The following is a 17,439-nucleotide window of genomic DNA, read 5'->3' as shown; positions in this document are numbered from 1 at the left end:
CCAGGATACTCCATGGTTCGAAGGTGGTGAACAGAACTCCTTACTCCTTATATTTGGGGGTTTCGGCGTTGTCTTAAGAACTGAAAGCATATACTATTATGCAAATTTAATTAATCATCATCATCACCACTATTCCACCATACATCCATGAGTAATCTAGGGAACTCCTCAATATTTATATGGAAACATATAGTGATTTCGATTATATGGGAAGTGTCCTAAGCAAATGCTACCAAAAAGCAAGATTTTGCAATTAGATAATATACCATGGTTCTGAAGGTGCTAAGAGAACTCCGGATTCTTTATAAATACAAGTTTGCGGCTTTCGGAGTTGGTTTAAGAACTGAAAGCATATGCTACTATGCAAGTTACATTCATCATCATCATTATCATCATCATCACTACCACCAGTCACCAGACCATGAATTATCAAATTATAACCCTATTATTGGTACTTTTAATCGTCTTTAAGATCGAAACCCGAATCTGTCGAACGATTTAAAAAATTATAATGTTAATTCAATGTAAATGATTCGAATTTCGACTTTGGTGTGTAGGTTGCCAAGTTAGCAATTTGATCATGAGATCTTTGAGGTATGCTAATCTCCTAAAAATGTATACGGACGATTATAGTTATATTTGAGCATAATATTATATTATGTTGAGCTGATGAGTTTTCATTAGTGTAATGATAGAAAGAAAGTTACTGAACAGAACTTTAGAGCCTTTAAAGACAGGCGTATGAACATTAATTTTATCATTGCTTGATTAACGCCAAGCATATTATACAGTGGTATATATTATAAGTGGTAGTGATCTCAGACAATGAGTTCTCACATCATGAAAGTGTATCCTGGATCCAAAGTCACTAAGCATACTGCATAACATATTAGTCTGTACAGGAAACCTTATAAATGACTAAAAAGAGTAAAATTATTATTTTTAACAAAAAATTAAAACCGGCTTCCAGGGTAAAAACAATAATAATTTCTTATAAATAAAAAAGTATTAAATAATTTAATAATTCTTACTCTTTGAAGTGCCTTAGGCATAATTCTCCTCAACCTCAACTATTTCTGTACACAATATCTTCATTATTTTGAAGTCGGTACCAGTTTTAAATATAAAAAATATTTTGTCATAGAACTCAGTATTATTAGCTGGTACCGTCTTCAAAATAATGAAGATTGTGTTCAGAAATAGTTGAGGCTTAGGAGAATTATGCCTAAGGCACTTCAAAGAGTAAGAATTATTAAATTATTTAATATTTTTTTGTTCATAAGAAATTATTCTTGTTTTTTTTTTATGAAATTAGGGGGCAAACGAGCAAACGGGTCACCTGATGGAAAGCAACTTCCGTCGCCCATGGACACTCGCAGCATCAGAAGAGCTGCAGGTGCGTTGCCGGCCTTTTAAGAAAGAATAGGGTAATAGGGGAGGCTAGGGATGGGAAGGGAATAGGGGAGGGTAGGGAAGGGAATAGGGTAGGGGATTGGGCCTCCGGTAAACTCACTCACTCGGCGAAACACAGCGCTAGCGCTGTTTCACGCCGGTTTTCTGTGAGAACGTGGTATTTCTCCGGTCGAGCTGGCCCATTCATGCCGAAGCATGGCTCTCCCACGTACAAAACCCTGGAAGTATTTGTTTAAATATTTTACCCTGGAAGTCGGTTTTAATTTTTTACACTTGTCGACGCGTGCCGTCGACTGCCGTGCCGTAAGTGCTCTATTTGTTTTGATTGTAAATTTGTTGTGGGTCTAAAAAACCCACAACGAATTTCAGCCGTTTTCGACTTTCGTCTAGGTCAGCCTTTCCCAAAGTGGGCGATAACACCCCCTTGTGGAGGTCTAAAGGGTGTGGGACCCAAAAAAAATGCGGGCGTTGTGTAGAGGCTTAGGGGGGTAATTTGTACTTTCATTTCATCCGGATCCGGATCCGGATGCATTTTAAATTTGTTCTCAAAGGGGGCAGAAAACAAAATAAGTTTGGGAACCAAACTCGCGACCTATTGTTTTTTAGCTGGATTTTTCCTGTTTTTTAGCAAAGCCGCATATATTTTACAACGGATATAATAAAACAGAGATTGGTGACCATAAATTTGACGAAACGATTTGATTCCCAATTTGTGGATACAATAAAATGCCGATTCTTGTGAATTGTGGCGTTTCCAGCTTTTCAAAACGATATAACTTTTTCCATATTTTTTATACCTGCAGGCTTAGCACGGCCACGACGGCCACAGTAGAAATGCGAAAGAATGAAAACGCTGACAATTTTTGCGGACAATTGACATAATATTTCTTTTATTAATCCACCACTTTGTCTACTTTGCCGTAAGAATATACTTTTCTATGGCCATGCTAGGTCTGCTGGTAGACCAACTAGCATCCTCATCGCAATCCCGCATCGCGCTATCGCAGTTTTATAATATTATGTCACGGCGGAAATCAACCAGGCTTCGGCCTGACCGAGGATTTCCTCTCGACTTTACTTTTTTTTAAATGGCTCCTAGGTGGGTTGCCAATGTCAGAGTGAGTGGCGAAGACTGTTGTTGAAAAAGGTCTTATAGCTATGTCCACACTGTGCCTTTTCTTGATCATCAAGGGCGTTCGTTATAGCGCATTCAACAGCGCACGTGAGGTATACCCGCGACGCATGCCCTCTGACCGTATCCAAAACTTTCGCTTGGTTCTTTTTTTTCTGGAATTTCATTTAAAGACCAAATAAGTCGCACATTTTCTACCCAGTACAATGTTCTCGTCACACATGTTTCAATAATCTGACAGACACTACAACTGAACAAAAATGACAATGTTGGCGTTGCGTTCGTTGACGCATACAGTTATTATTGAATGCGCCAAAACGAAAGTTGAATGAAAGAAGATGACGAAAATTGAAGATGAAAGTGCATAGTGTGGACATAGCTAATAATGTGTACAGTACAACATATCGGATTTTGGTCTGATTATTTACTGTTTGTGCTAGTAGTTCTCCGATCTTTTTGTAATATTAACTCTTTCAAAGAAAAAATTAGGCCACACTTTTGCTTTGCAGTCAGTATTTTTTTCCATGCTATTTTTTCTTTTTCGAATAAAAATTTCAAGGCTTTTTGAGTAAAGTTTTATAAAAGGGCTACACCGTTTTGAATTCCTTCGATAAATAGCTAAAATAGGGTAAGGGAAGGGCAATATAAATTTATTACATTTAAAGACATGGGGTAAACTCGGAAACAATATACTTAGCTTAGCAATATCATTTCTAAAATACAAATATTTTCCTAAACATGTTGTCGTGCTTGCGAACAAAGATGCCAAATTGTTGGTTATAATGTTATATCGGTGGTAGGCACCAGTAGTAACGACGTTCCGAAAGTATAATATGATTCTTTATTCAGATATAAACCAATTTTTATTATTTTTCGGGTCGGGTCGGGTTCGTTGAAAAGTAGAGTCTCAGAAAAACCAAAAATTGACGTTGGGCATTTTTCATCTGAAATATATATGAAGTCTAAAGTAACTCTTTCAGCGCTGCTACTTTTACGAACATACACTGTACGCACCTTTATGTAGGTATACAAGATAGTGTCGTTAAATATATGAGATAAAACAATATTACACTCACATTAAAACATATTGAAACTGATTACATATTAATAATATTATATTATGAAGTGCATACTTATGCAATAATCGAACCTTTATCTCTCAATATTGTACGATAATTGGTTTTAAAGCACGGCTTCGATTTCAATTGAATATTAAAATGTAATAACTGAACGGACGTAATTCCACGTTCGATACTTACATTTGTCGATATCAGTGTCATTTCACAGCACTATCTGATCAGTTCCCGAATTGGCACATCCCTATCTGATATGTTGAGGAGGTAATTGCAATGTGTAATCATGTTACAGCGACGTAGTAATAGCATAGTATTAAGGGGGCGACTAACCCTAAAGTGTCGATTTTATCATTCATTTTTATACTTGAAAATAAGCGCCGAATTGTTTCATTTTCTAAAATTAGATACTACATTATATTTCCCAGAATTCGATCTGAGCAAAAACACGATATCTTAAAATTTTCTCGATAGAAAAAAATCACAAAGATGCATCTAATTTTCACAAATTTTTCATTTATTGCCATAACCGTGCATTGAACTAAGTTAATATTTTTACACATTGTATAAAATTCTGTCATTGAGAGATCGACCTATCTGATTTTTAAAATGTTGTATATTTATCGAGTTATTGAGAAAAAACTAATTTGGCGATGAATCCGCGTCGTCCTTTTTCACCTGGCACACGAAAGACGGGTGTGAGTGTGAAGAGAGAAGGACGATGTTAGATTTTTTGGGTTAGTCGCCCTCTTAAGCTGCATTTCCACTGAAGGTGGGCTAAGCGAATAATGTGTTTTTGAGATCCAATAGTATCCTTGCTCTTAGCGAGGTTATGCAAATGGAGCAATTCTATTGGTTCTCAGAAACACATTCTTCACAACGCGGTTTAGCTTAGCACCGGTGAAAACACACCATACGACTTTTTGTAGCGATTCAACGTTTTGTCACGCTTGTTACAAGTACTCCTAAATTTTAAGTTAGAATTGTAAATTTTATTTTAAAAAAGAATAATTTTTTTCTCACTTTTTTGGTAAAAAGTGGGACCCCGTGCGAGTTTCTTACGCCGGTTCTTCTCGCCGGGATAGTTCCCGAACCGGTGGTAGGCACCATTAGCATCAACGTTCTGAAAGTATTTGCTACAAATCTATTCGGAAATAAAACAATTTTTATTTTCATTTTATTTTTATAATAATGCGCATGGAAATCTTCGCTAATTGTCGTAATCACGAAAACACCCAAATCTATGAAACGTAAGAGCCCCAAACAATGCACTTACATTTTGCACCTTGTTCAAAGGAAATAGAAGTAAATACTAAATATCATAATATAGCAGGTGGCTGCATCCACTGTCGCCGTTCCGTCAATAAGTGCCATAACTCACCGGAGACTGGGAAGCCATCGCGGCGTTACCATGGTCACAGAATATATATTAGTAGTACCAACCATGGTAACGTCCAAGGAACGTCAGACGCCTCTACGACGCTGCAAAACACTGTTTTTCTTAAAGTTAAGTTTAAAACAGCGTTTGCAGCGACGTCTTCCGACGCTCGGGAAATACGACCGTAGCCGAAAAATTACGAAAATTTCTTTGCGCATTATCACTTTGGGTGCACAGCAGCGGGGCTAAAATGGTCACATTTAGCAATTCCTCTCAATCAATTCAGCAAATGAATTGTCAAAACTGTCAAACTGACAAATGTCAAATTAATACGAATTACTAGACATGAATTGCAAGCAGACTTGCATTTTGCGATTTAAAAAAAATGAATCATATTATGATTCTCCAAAGCGACCATTTTAGCCCTGCTGTAGTCTGTACTTTTTGCAACGCGCGATTGCAGCTCAGCGATACAACAGATTACAGAGCGAGTGTATGATTACATTTACCGAGTACGTCAATCGGCGGGACAGCGCTCTCGCCTCTCGGACAGTTTTATTGGCCTGTTTTGAAGTGATGTCAGTTGTCACACAGTTGTCACACTTCGTCGACCCCCTTCAGAGGTTGTTCAGAGGCCGTAGCCAAAGTCCCTTCGAAATTTGTTATCAAAATGTATGGGATTTGACATTAGTCTTCGAAAGCGAAATGTAATATTTTAATGATGACTTATGTCAAACCGCATACGTTTTGATAACGAATTTCGTCATCGTTTTTAACGAAAGATACTTTGTCTAAGTGGGCTGGTGTGATATACTCATGCCTGTTTTCACCAACGCTCTCATAACGCTAAGTGTTCGCTAGCGATCTTTGTGGGTCAAATATCTCTTAAAACAAACACATTTAAAAAAAAAGTAATGTTTTGCAAAAATTCTTACGCCCTATGGACGAACGTGACACACAAAATTCGTGAAATCTTGAAGGATATGTACCCTTAATGGCCGCTAGGGGACCACTTAGCGTTAGGAGGCGGTTGGTGAAAACAGGCATCAATATTATCATGATTCTAGTATCACGCGAATCACAAGTAAGTACTACTGCGATACTGCGATTCGGCCTATTAAACCATCAATATTATCACAGAATCGTGATAATATTGATGCGTCATGCGTGTAATATACCCAAATGGATGAACCCGTATTTGACATTAAAAAGTATAAAATACGGTAAAAACTAAAAAGATTGTTTCGTACCAGTTGTTCCCGAAACAATATGTAACAGGTGTGATTCCGGGGCTCGAAGGGTACAAATATTCACTCAATTTGAAAATACAATGTGCGTATGAAATATTTTATTCGAATAACTCTTATCAACGTGTGTTGAATTTTATACATTTTGCTGGAAATTGAAACTGTCAGTACATAGAAAATATTAGATCGAACTCAAATTGTGGTTTGGAAAATCCGAACTGCCAGAGATTTGTGCGCTCGTATCTAATAGCAGTTTATGATCCTTGCTATTATTTGAATTAAAAAAGAAATAAACAAAACGTATCCTTTGTGTTCCCTGATATTTTCTGTTATTATCGAACATAATAATATTAAGGCCAGCCGAACGGATAGAGTGATATACTTATATTACACACAAATTGGCACTTAAAGAGTTCATGGTACAATAATCCTAAGGTGTCGATTAAAAAATAACATTTTTTTACGTAAATACTTTATTTTTATTTATCCAATCAAGTAAGAAAGTGGTACTACCATTCTTTACTGCTCCGCATATTGTTAAGTATTTGTATAATACCGTTTTAAACATGTTTAGTATTTGCATAAGGTTACCCCCTTCCCAGTTAGGTCCTTCCCTTAAATAGCCCTTTGTACTTTTTTTTCGCCGTAAATTACTAGAGCAGGGTAATTCCCAATTAATTCCGGGCAAGATTTCGCGACCGACCGGACAATTTATCTTAGGGTCTAATAATTAACAATTTTAATACCCCACTTTTAAACTAAATTAAGAATTTCAACACAAAAATCCGTAGGATATAAAGGAGGAAACAATTTATCACGGGCTTTGAGCGCTGCGACCGAATCACGTAACGTAACGAAATAAACCTAACACCCCTCGCTGCGCCGGTCGGTGCGGCGTTGCCTTGCATCAGCTTTTAACATCGTTTCAGTTGCGCAGACTTCAGCACGTAAAAATATAATTTAAATAATATCTTATATCTTTAAACGAGCAATTCTTGATTTTCATGAAATTTAGTATATAGGGGGTTTCGGGGGCGATAAATCGATCTAGCTAGGAATCGTTTTTAGACAATGACATTTTATTCGTGTTTTATCGAATACCGAGCAAAGCTCGGTCAAATAGCTAGTAATCTATTCTAATATTATAAATGCGAATGTATCTCTGTCTGTCTGTCTGTCTGTCTGTCTCGCTTTTATATATACGATATAAATAGTTTATGGGTAAAGTTGTGTAATTATGGGCCTAAATAAGCTTTAAAATTTGGCATAAAATATAAAGATTAATTTAAAAAAAATGAAATATTATGTACACACTGCACAGCTGTTTTGATTTAAGGGGTACCAGGGTTTTTTTTATAAAAGCTTTACACTAATTTTGTTGACATCGCGCGCTATAAACTGAAGTCCACGCGGACGAAGTCGCGGGCAACAGCTAGTGATTAATGATACGACGTAGTGTTGCCGCAACATACCGTTTCCGATAAATGTGGCTGCACTCCAACTTAGTACACTAACAATTATGCACAGCACATATTATGTCTAATTTTAAGCCCTTTAGTAAAGGGCCTAGTAACTTCATTAATTTCCTAAAGTAATTTAAGCTGACCATACAAACACGCTAACTGTCCAACTGGCATTAGTTAGTTGGTAGTTGGTACTGATTGTGCCGCCAGTCCCAAGCCCACATGGTACAGCCACAGTATAAGTATTATACAGTAAGCCATATCCTTGAAATCAAACTCTTTTAAGTTGGGGTCAATTCACAATGTAACGTGACGGGGCGATAAGAGGCATTCTTGATTTTAACCGTTGAAAACTGAACTTTATTCGCTACACAAGAAGATAGAGATAAAATTAAAATACTCGCCGCCCGCGGTGTTGGGCTTCCAATTTTGAAAGGCTCATATCATTTAAAAGTGTATCTAGCTATACCTCGGTCCTCGTTACGTTGCAATATGACTTGACTCAATGCGTCTAGTTTTAGACGCATTTTTTGCTACTTTATCGAAAGACTGAAATAGGCGGGTCCACACCAAGCGAGCGAGCGAAAAAAACGACACCGCTTGGCTCGGCCTCGCGCGGCATGCGCCGTACGCTCGCTTGGTGTGGACGTTGCTCGCCCGAGGCGGGCGCATGCTCACGCTCGGGCGAGCGCGCGCGCGTCCGAGCCGAGCGGTGTCTTTTTTTTAAATGCTCAAAGGTGCCTCGGTCGTTTGCCTCGCGCTGTGTGGACGTCATAATATGTTTTGGTTTGTGCCGCGGTCAAAAATAAACGATCAGAGTCGACAACTAATAAGTTTATAGTTTATACGCCGCAAATGTATGCCTTTTTATGCCAGGGATCCCAATTACACTAACAGAGAAAAATCAGCCGCAAAATGAATATTCCTGTTAAGGATCTAAAAAAATGGAGTCGTTGTTAGGATCATACAGACGAGATTCTCCTATTTTTTATAGTTGTGTATAGCAAAAGAAAAGCATAGTATTAAGCTACCATGGCTGTGCATACGTGCGGTGCCATCGTGTCTTTGTGAGCTGGCTCGGGCTGTTCGAGTGAGGCAATCTTGCTGTGTACGCCCGTTCGCGTCGCCCTCGGCGAGCATGCCTCGCCCGCGGCTGCTCGCTTGCCGCGCGCGGCGGGCGGCTCGCTTGGTGTGGACCCGCCTAATGACGCTTATGTGTGCGAGCATTCTAGTAAGAACATGATCTACTGTTTATATTACATTGTAGTCAGCGGTCCAAAACTAATGACTTGACCCCAGTGTATGGATGGATAGAGTAATGGTTATAGTTAAACTTACTGACCTCTTAAATACCTATAATGAAGGTTTTACTCTTAAGCCGTAAAAAAAATCGTCCGCCCATATTGAATTGTTATAGCTGTAGTTCCCTACAATACTTGACTTCTATCAAGCAAACCAGTGTTGCCATATATACAGATTTCTCCGTATTTATAAGTACAGATATTTAGTGAGTAATACAGATAAGTACTGGATACAGATATTTATACAGAATTACAGAATTTTGTAAATATGATTAATTTTGTAGAAATTTTACAACGAAAAAAGCTAAATCGGGCACCATTAAAGGTCTTTGGCATACAAAGTAACTGATTGGTGCGAAACAATGCTATAATCTAGAAGTTTATGAGCAGTTGCTGTCGAAATTTAATAAAAAAATTTAACAAACGAAAATAATATTTCTATCTTATTGCTATGTTTTCTTTTATTATGTTAAGGGCCTTCACCACTTCCTAATAAGTGCCGGTTTCCAAGGCCGGGAGTATGGATATAAACTGTGCATCTATCTGTCATTGAACTTTGTATGTCACTGTCAGGAGTCCTGACGTCACATCGATAGCCAATGGGAGCACTCAAATGTCACTTTTAAGTAAGCGTTCATTGGTTGCACTATACACCACAGATTAAGTAAAAAGTTCAATGACAGATAGATGCACAGTTTATCAGGACGTTTGACAAGTGCAATTTTCGATTCTAAAACTTTTACGCGGCAAGTGCAGCCATATTTTTCTCACGCACGTGCTAACTCGCAATAAGTTTAGCAAAAGTTACAAAAGTGCATCTTATTTAAGAAATATCAAGAAATGCTTCAGGTAGCCTCCTTCATACGCGCGCATCCACAAGTCCTTCAGGTACTTACCACGGGGCCAAACTGACGTGGTGTGAAGCGTCCATAGATATAAAAAAAAATCAACAAGTCCTCGTTGACTACAGAAACCATTTTCTTTTTTTTTTTTTGAGGAGGAGAAATGCATTACGCATCCTCCGCCCCCTCGGGGGAAGGGGCAGGGGTATCTCGGACTCCCTCCGGGTCACCGGAGATTTACCGACTAAAACCCCCCATGCCCTCGTCAACGCTAGACGCGAAGGAGCGGGATCGTTATCGCACCGCGTCCTCCGCAGCGCTTGCCGCTTCTGGTACCACATCATTGCAGCAGCCTGCGCCGCGCGCCGCCGCCTGTGACTGTGACTGTATGTATATGACTGTAACTGTGACTACAGAACCCTACTCGGTTGATTTTTGTATATTGATAGTTTGGTTGATCTATACTTTAATATTATAAATATAATATTATAAATGCGAAAGTATCTCTGTCTGTCTATCTGTCTCACTTTCATCGATAGAGACAACAGGACAAAAGTTCTAATAAAAGAACAGAAAATCTTCGATTCGTTGTCCGCTGATTCCTCTCGAAAACTTAACCGATTTAAGAGCCCATATGACCCTAACTTACTACATACATTAACCTAGATCTCAAAATCTGTAAGGTCTAGAAAACTGATTTTTTGACACAAGTAACTTCAGTTCATAAAGATTAAATGCTCAAGACGAAAACACGATTACTCAAAAAATGCTCGATAGTTTCTTTTTTACAAAAAACCTTGTTTTAGACACATTTTTGCTTGAATCTTCAAAGTTTGCTGTCTTTTCTTTAATATTTTTTAATATCTAAAAAGGTATTGATAAAACCTAAATTTGCTCAAAACACTTTTTTCATAATCATTATAGTTCGTCTTTTATTCAAGTAAAATTAAATCGGCGATGATACCGCGCCGTCCTTTTTCACCTGGCATATGAAAGACGGGCGTGAGTGTGAAGAGAGAAGGACGATGTTTGATTTTTAGAGTCAGGTGAGCTCTTAAGTACTTTTTTCATTAAGAATTAAAGCAAGGCTTGAGCTGTGTTCCTATGTTTTTTTTTTTTTTGTATATTCTAGCCAGTTTTGTTTTCTGGGTGTTTGAACAGAGGAAAATCTGGCCATTTTTTGGGTTTTTAGACGTTCTTATCTTTTTTAATAATAAAATTATGAAAAAAAAGAAAGCATAGGGACATGCTAATTAATAATTTTTCAAGAAAAAATCATAACTCTACCGGCATTATCCAGGGAGGAAACAGGGGACAGCGTTTGTATGGAAAAATGGCGGTGTGGACTCCTCTTAAGGCATTTTGAATCTTTTTCTATGGTAGGTAGGTGAAATAAAGCAAATAAAAATCGCCCAAGTGCGAGTCGGACTCGCGCACGAAAAGTTCCGTACCATTAAAGTGCAGAAATAGACCAAAGTTTTTTTCTTTTAATTTTTTTGTCCCTTGGTTTTGGTGCCCCTAGAAACGATGTGGATTTGGCGCCCCTAGAGGGTGGCGCCCGTGTGCATTGCACACATTGCACATAATATGGTAGCGGGGGCCCTGTCTTCTAGTCAAACTTGAAATCAATTTATTTCGCGGAAAATCTATTAGAGCAACTTAAAACCACTGGATCATGGAGACTAGAGAGACTAGAGAGACTAGAGAGATAATTTATAAAAGAGCCATAAAAGCAAAATGCGTTGATAAATTACCCATCTTCTACTTTGCAATTGTTTTTGGACCATTTTGACATTGACGTACATGATGATTAATTTTTTTTCTTGTGTGGATATCTACTCGTATTTCTAATCTACTGACGTGGGTAGTACCACCTCTCATAATACTTTTCTCACACACTTTACCATCTATTTAAATAACGGCTAAAACGAGAATTGAAGTGACCTTTAAGGGCTTCTGTTGCTCCTTAAATTTGGTTGAGCCCTTTTAAATAAAAACTTTATTTAATTAGCTAAAAGAATGTTAAGGTGAGGCTCTAAATTAATTTAATTTACTCGATGTCAGTACGAAATTAACAGAATTAAATTTAAACACCAGCCGAGCGAGAATTTATAAGATTAAGGGTCGAGTGACACCGAATTGTCTGTGTTTATTTGTAGCTTGTGGCTACTCAGCTATAAACAAATACACAGATTACAGCTACAATTCACAAAACTGCCAAGGAATCTGACAATAATTTTGATTTATGAAAATTACTTAAAATTTTATTTTTTCACTAGCTGTTGCCCGCGACTTCGTCCGCGTGGACTTCAGTTTATAGCGCGCGATGTCAACAAAATTGGTGTCAAAAGCTTTTATAAAAAAACCCTGGTACCCATTAAATCAATACAGCTGTGCAGTGTGCAAACAATAAGTACTTCATTTTTGTATGTTAAACTTTATATATTATGCCAAATTTTAAAGCTTATTTAGCCCCCCAATTACACAACTTTACCCATAAACTATTTATCATTGATAGGTATAGTCCCAATTTCACCAACGTCTGTTAGTGTTAACAGCTTGTTAAAATATCCTGTCTTCTCTTTCATTCATATGAAAAACGAAACAGCTAACGTGATACTAATTCGAGCATTAACTTTAACAGTCGTTGGTGAAATTTGGTCTTAAGGTTACGTCACTGCCTGCACAGATAAAGTACTGAGTTATTTAATACCGTAGAATAGATATAACAATCGAAAAAAATCGAGATTTAAATGTAGGATGATACCACCTCTTATAGAAAGACTTTTGAGCAAGCGTCAGCGCGATGTAGAAGACGCACGGCGCCATCTATTATGAATTTTTTGAACAAATTTACGACCCTTACAACCCTTTTTTCCAGTAAAAAAGTAGCCTATGTCCTTTCTCAGGCTTTAGACTATCAGTATACAAAATTTCATTACAATCGGTTCGGTAGTTTTGGTGTTTGGCGTGAAAGCGAGACTGACAGACAGACAGACAGACAGACAGAGATACTTTCGCATTCATAATATTAGTACAGATTATGTGCACACTGCACAGCTGTTTTTGGGTATTTTGATTAATTAAGAGGATTCCACACCGCCCTTTTTTCCATACAAACGTTGTCCTCTGTTTCCTCCCTGGATAATGCTAGTAGAGTTATATTTTTTTTCCTGAATATCTACGGCCACTAATACAATGTGTTTTATTTTTTTTTTCATAATTTAATTATTAAATAAGATATGAACGTTCAAAAACCCAAAAAAATGGCCAGATTTTCCACTGTGTTCAAACGTCCCGAAAACAGATTTGGCTAGATTATACAAAAAAAGCAAAACATAGGAACACAGCTCAAGCCTTTTTTTAATCTTTAATGAAAAAAGTACTTAAATCGGTTAAGTTTTGGAGAAGGAATCAGGGGACAACGAATCGTTGATTTTCTGGATTTTCTGCAGTTGTCTCTATCGCGTTCTGCGGTATAGGCTTGAGGTAAGGGAGACAGCTATAGATATTACACGTACTTTTTTTTCATTTCTCTAGCCGCTGTTGTATCCTCTTAAGGGCCGCGCTACACCGGAATGGCAGCGGCGAGGCGAGCACTTTCAGCGCTGCCATTCCGGTGTAGCGCGCTGCGCGGCCCTAAGAGGGGTACCACTTACCAGGGTTTTAAAAAGTTTTTAAATTTGACACAAATTTTGTTGACACCGCGCGCTATAAACTAAAGTCCACGCGGACGAAGTCGCGGGCAACAGCTAGTTATGAATAAAAACAATAATATATAATAAAGTAGGTATGATTAGTTCTGTTATAATAATGAAGTAAAAAAATAAAGCGCCATCTGTTTTCATATATTAGAATTAAAATGTTGATTGCTGATTGCATTGATATATTTTCTGGATGGAATATAGGCCAACACAACACACTCGAACTCCTTAGAAATGCAGTAGGAGTTCTATAAGATAAGATAGATTGATTATTATTATAGCAAGTGATAACATTATTAAACATAATATTCTAACGTATTAAAAACTATAAAGAAAAACATAACAACTAATAAGTATGATTAGTTCTATGTTACAACGAAGTAAAAAAAGCGCCATCTGTTGAATCGTATTAGAACTAAAATTGCATCGCGTCGATATATTTCTGGATTTTTTATAATATTATACATAAAATATATTTAAGATTTTTGAAATATTATTTTAATACACATCCAAGACCCAGGAACATTGAAAACTTTTTGTTCCGCCTGCGGGACTCGAACCCAGGACCCCCGGGATGAGCGCTGGCCACGTGCAATGCGAAGTAATTTTCATCGATATTTTCATGGAAATAAAATATTTTCCCACATCAAAATGTAGCCTATGTCCTTTCTCAGACTCTAGAATAACTGTGTACAAAATTTCATTGCAATCTATTCAGTAGTTTTGGCGTGAAAGCGAGACAGACAGGCAGACAGACAGACAGACAGACAGAGATACTTTCGCAGTATATTTCGCAGTATTTATAAGTCGCGGGCAACAGCTAGTTATGAATAAAAACAATAATATATAATAAAGTAGGTATGATTAGTTCTGTTATAATAATGAAGTAAAAAATAAAGCGCCATCTGTTTTCATATATTAGAATTAAAATGTCGATTGCATTGATATATTTTCTGGATGGAATATAGGCCAACACAACACACTCGAACTCCTTAGAAATGCAGTAGGAGTTCTATAAGATAAGATAGATTGATTATTATTATAGCAAGTGATAATATTATTAAACATAATATTCTAACGTATTAAAAACTATAAACAAAAACATAATAACTAATAAGTATGATTAGTTCTATGTTACAACGAAGTAAAAAAAGCGCCATCTGTTGAATCGTATTAGAACTAAAATGTTCATTGCATCGCGTCGATATATTTTTGGATTTTTTATAATATTATACATAAAATATATTTAAGATTTTTGAAATATTATTTTAATACACATCCAAGACCCAGGAACATTGAAAACTTTTTGTTCCGCCTGCGGGACTCGAACCCAGGACCCCCGGGATGAGCGCTGGCCACGCGCAATGCGAAGTAATTTTCATCGATATTTTCATGGAAATAAGATATTTTCCCACATCAAAATGTAGCCTATGTCCTTTCTCAGACTCTAGAATAACTGTGTACAAAATTTCATTGCAATCGGTTCAGTAGTTTTGGCGTGAAAGCGAGACAGACAGACAGACAGACAGACAGAGATACTTTCGCATTTATAATATTAGTATAGATTTATTTAGCAAAAAGATTACTATTAGTTCTTATTTAACGTAATCGAGCGTGGCATTCTTAAATGAGCCATTAAAATAGCAAATATCGTGAGCCCAAAATATACCCAACTCGTGTACGGTAAGTCTGTCAATTCAATGTGTTATATTGTGTTCAATCAAAATATATGTGTCCTTCTTGTGTTATATTGTGTAGTAATAAAGTTCAGTTTTGAATGGCTCTGATCATTAGATAGCATTCTAAATTCAAAATTTGAGCTGTGCCACTTTTGCAATGCATGCGGTCCAAGAATTTTTATAAGTAATATTTTGAATAACTATTTTATAAACGCAGCACTACGTCACGTCTCAGTGCGGTTTGATCCTAAGATTAAACAATTAATTTAGTCTTTGCAGAGAGCACCTTCGTAATTTGTAGGCGTAGGTTTAAGGCTCCGTACACAAAATATTAAATTAAGGGTCCAACATGGGTCGTTAGCACTACGTACTATATATAAAGGCTTAGTTAGCACCTTCACTAACGCCGCCATCTTGTAAATTGTCACTAGAGAAACAGTTAATATTTTTCAAGAATTATTTTGCATGTTTCAGAGTAATAAAATAAAATTGATTCGTGCTAGGGTTCAAAGGATTTGGAGAAAAAGACCTACTGAGTCAATCCCAGGATAAGGTTTTACGTTACTATGGGGGAGAGCTGTACCCTAGCACTAGGATCCCTATCGCCTACCACCCTAATGCCCTACAGCCATAGCCCTAACCATAGATTTTTGTAATATATAAATATATATAATTGGTCCAGGAAACCTGCTACCATGAGACCTAAGGTAGCAAGAGGATAGTTGAAAGGAATAAAAGGATGATGAAAATGATTTTCTCACTGTCCATCACCCAGGCTCAGGTGACTGGTTAGGCTAAATAAAAGGTGTCTTGGCCACAGTGAGAGGTTGTCAGTTTGGATTTGGGAGTCGGTAGGAACACTTCCAGAGAGTAGCCCTGGACGAGTGTTTAAGGGAGGGAAATGGGAGAATTGAGACACAAAAAGAAGTTGATATCTGATTTATTATTCTCAATGATTACAATATATACTTGTTCACCTTTACACATACAAATATTTACAAGTTTCCTAAACGCAACACACATAATATGTACAAATTATGCTATTATATATGGCTGCTGTTAAGCATTAGTGTTTCATTCCACATAAAATCGGATTTTGAGTTAATAATGCAGTTTTGTCCTTTATAACATAAGGTTTACGACAGTTAAACCCATTTTTTTGAAAACCAACTGTAGCATATTCTAGAGTACAAAAATGGTTAGTGCTTATTCCTGTAAGTGAGGTTTTGTATATAGCATTTAAGTACTTTGTTTCTAAAATGATTTGCGCTTAAACCGCTGAAGCGATTTTGATAAAATGTTGTATGCAGATACTTTGAATCAATTAAAATGACATTAGATACTTTTTTCCCGGAAATGTACGGTTCCCGCGCAGTCAACAAAAATGAATTTGGTTTATGATATCGATAGAGAGTACATGTAGATATTACGTAAGGTTTTGGAGAAGGACATAGGATAATATTTTTAATCATGGAAAATGTTCGGTTTTCACGCAATAAACTTTATTAATTTGCGTTTAAACTGCTGAACCGATTTTGATTAAATTTAGTTAATGTAGAAATAATTAGTTTATCACGTGCAGAGTTGGGCAAAAAGTAATTAGTAATTTTAATCAGATTACAAATTAATCAGATTGATGAAGTAATTGTTGTACATCTGAAATTACCAAATTATATTTATAATAATATGTATAAAATGTATAATAATTTTAGTTTGCAATTAGATTAATAATTTAATTAGACTAACGAGTATTTCAATAATTATGCCCAATGTCCAATGCTGGTAATTATAATAAATAAAAAGCGGTCAAGTGCGAGTTGGACACGCCCATGAAGGGTTCCGCAGCAGCAATAAGGTTAATTTCTATGAAATAAAAAGGTTTTTGATTTATTTTTATATTCAGTTGATTTAATGAAAGATAAATTACAGTCTGTCAAGAAAGTGAAGAAATTAAAGGTTTACCATTTATGACGTATAAAAAAACTACTTGCTAGATCTCGTTCAAACCAATTTTCGTTGGTAGTTTTTATAGTAATGAACATCATATATTTTTTTTAGAATTATCATGCCCCTACTTTAGAAGTTAGAGGGGGGGGGGGGGGGGGGGGCACACATTTTACCACATTAGAAGAGTCTCTCTCGCAAACTATTCAGGTTACAAAGAAATTATATTAGAAACCTCAATATGATTTTTGAAGACCTATCCA

Source organism: Aricia agestis, chromosome 9 (assembly GCF_905147365.1).
Source record: "Aricia agestis chromosome 9, ilAriAges1.1, whole genome shotgun sequence".
Lineage (NCBI taxonomy): Eukaryota > Metazoa > Arthropoda > Insecta > Lepidoptera > Lycaenidae > Aricia > Aricia agestis.
This window is presented reverse-complemented; position numbering follows the sequence as displayed.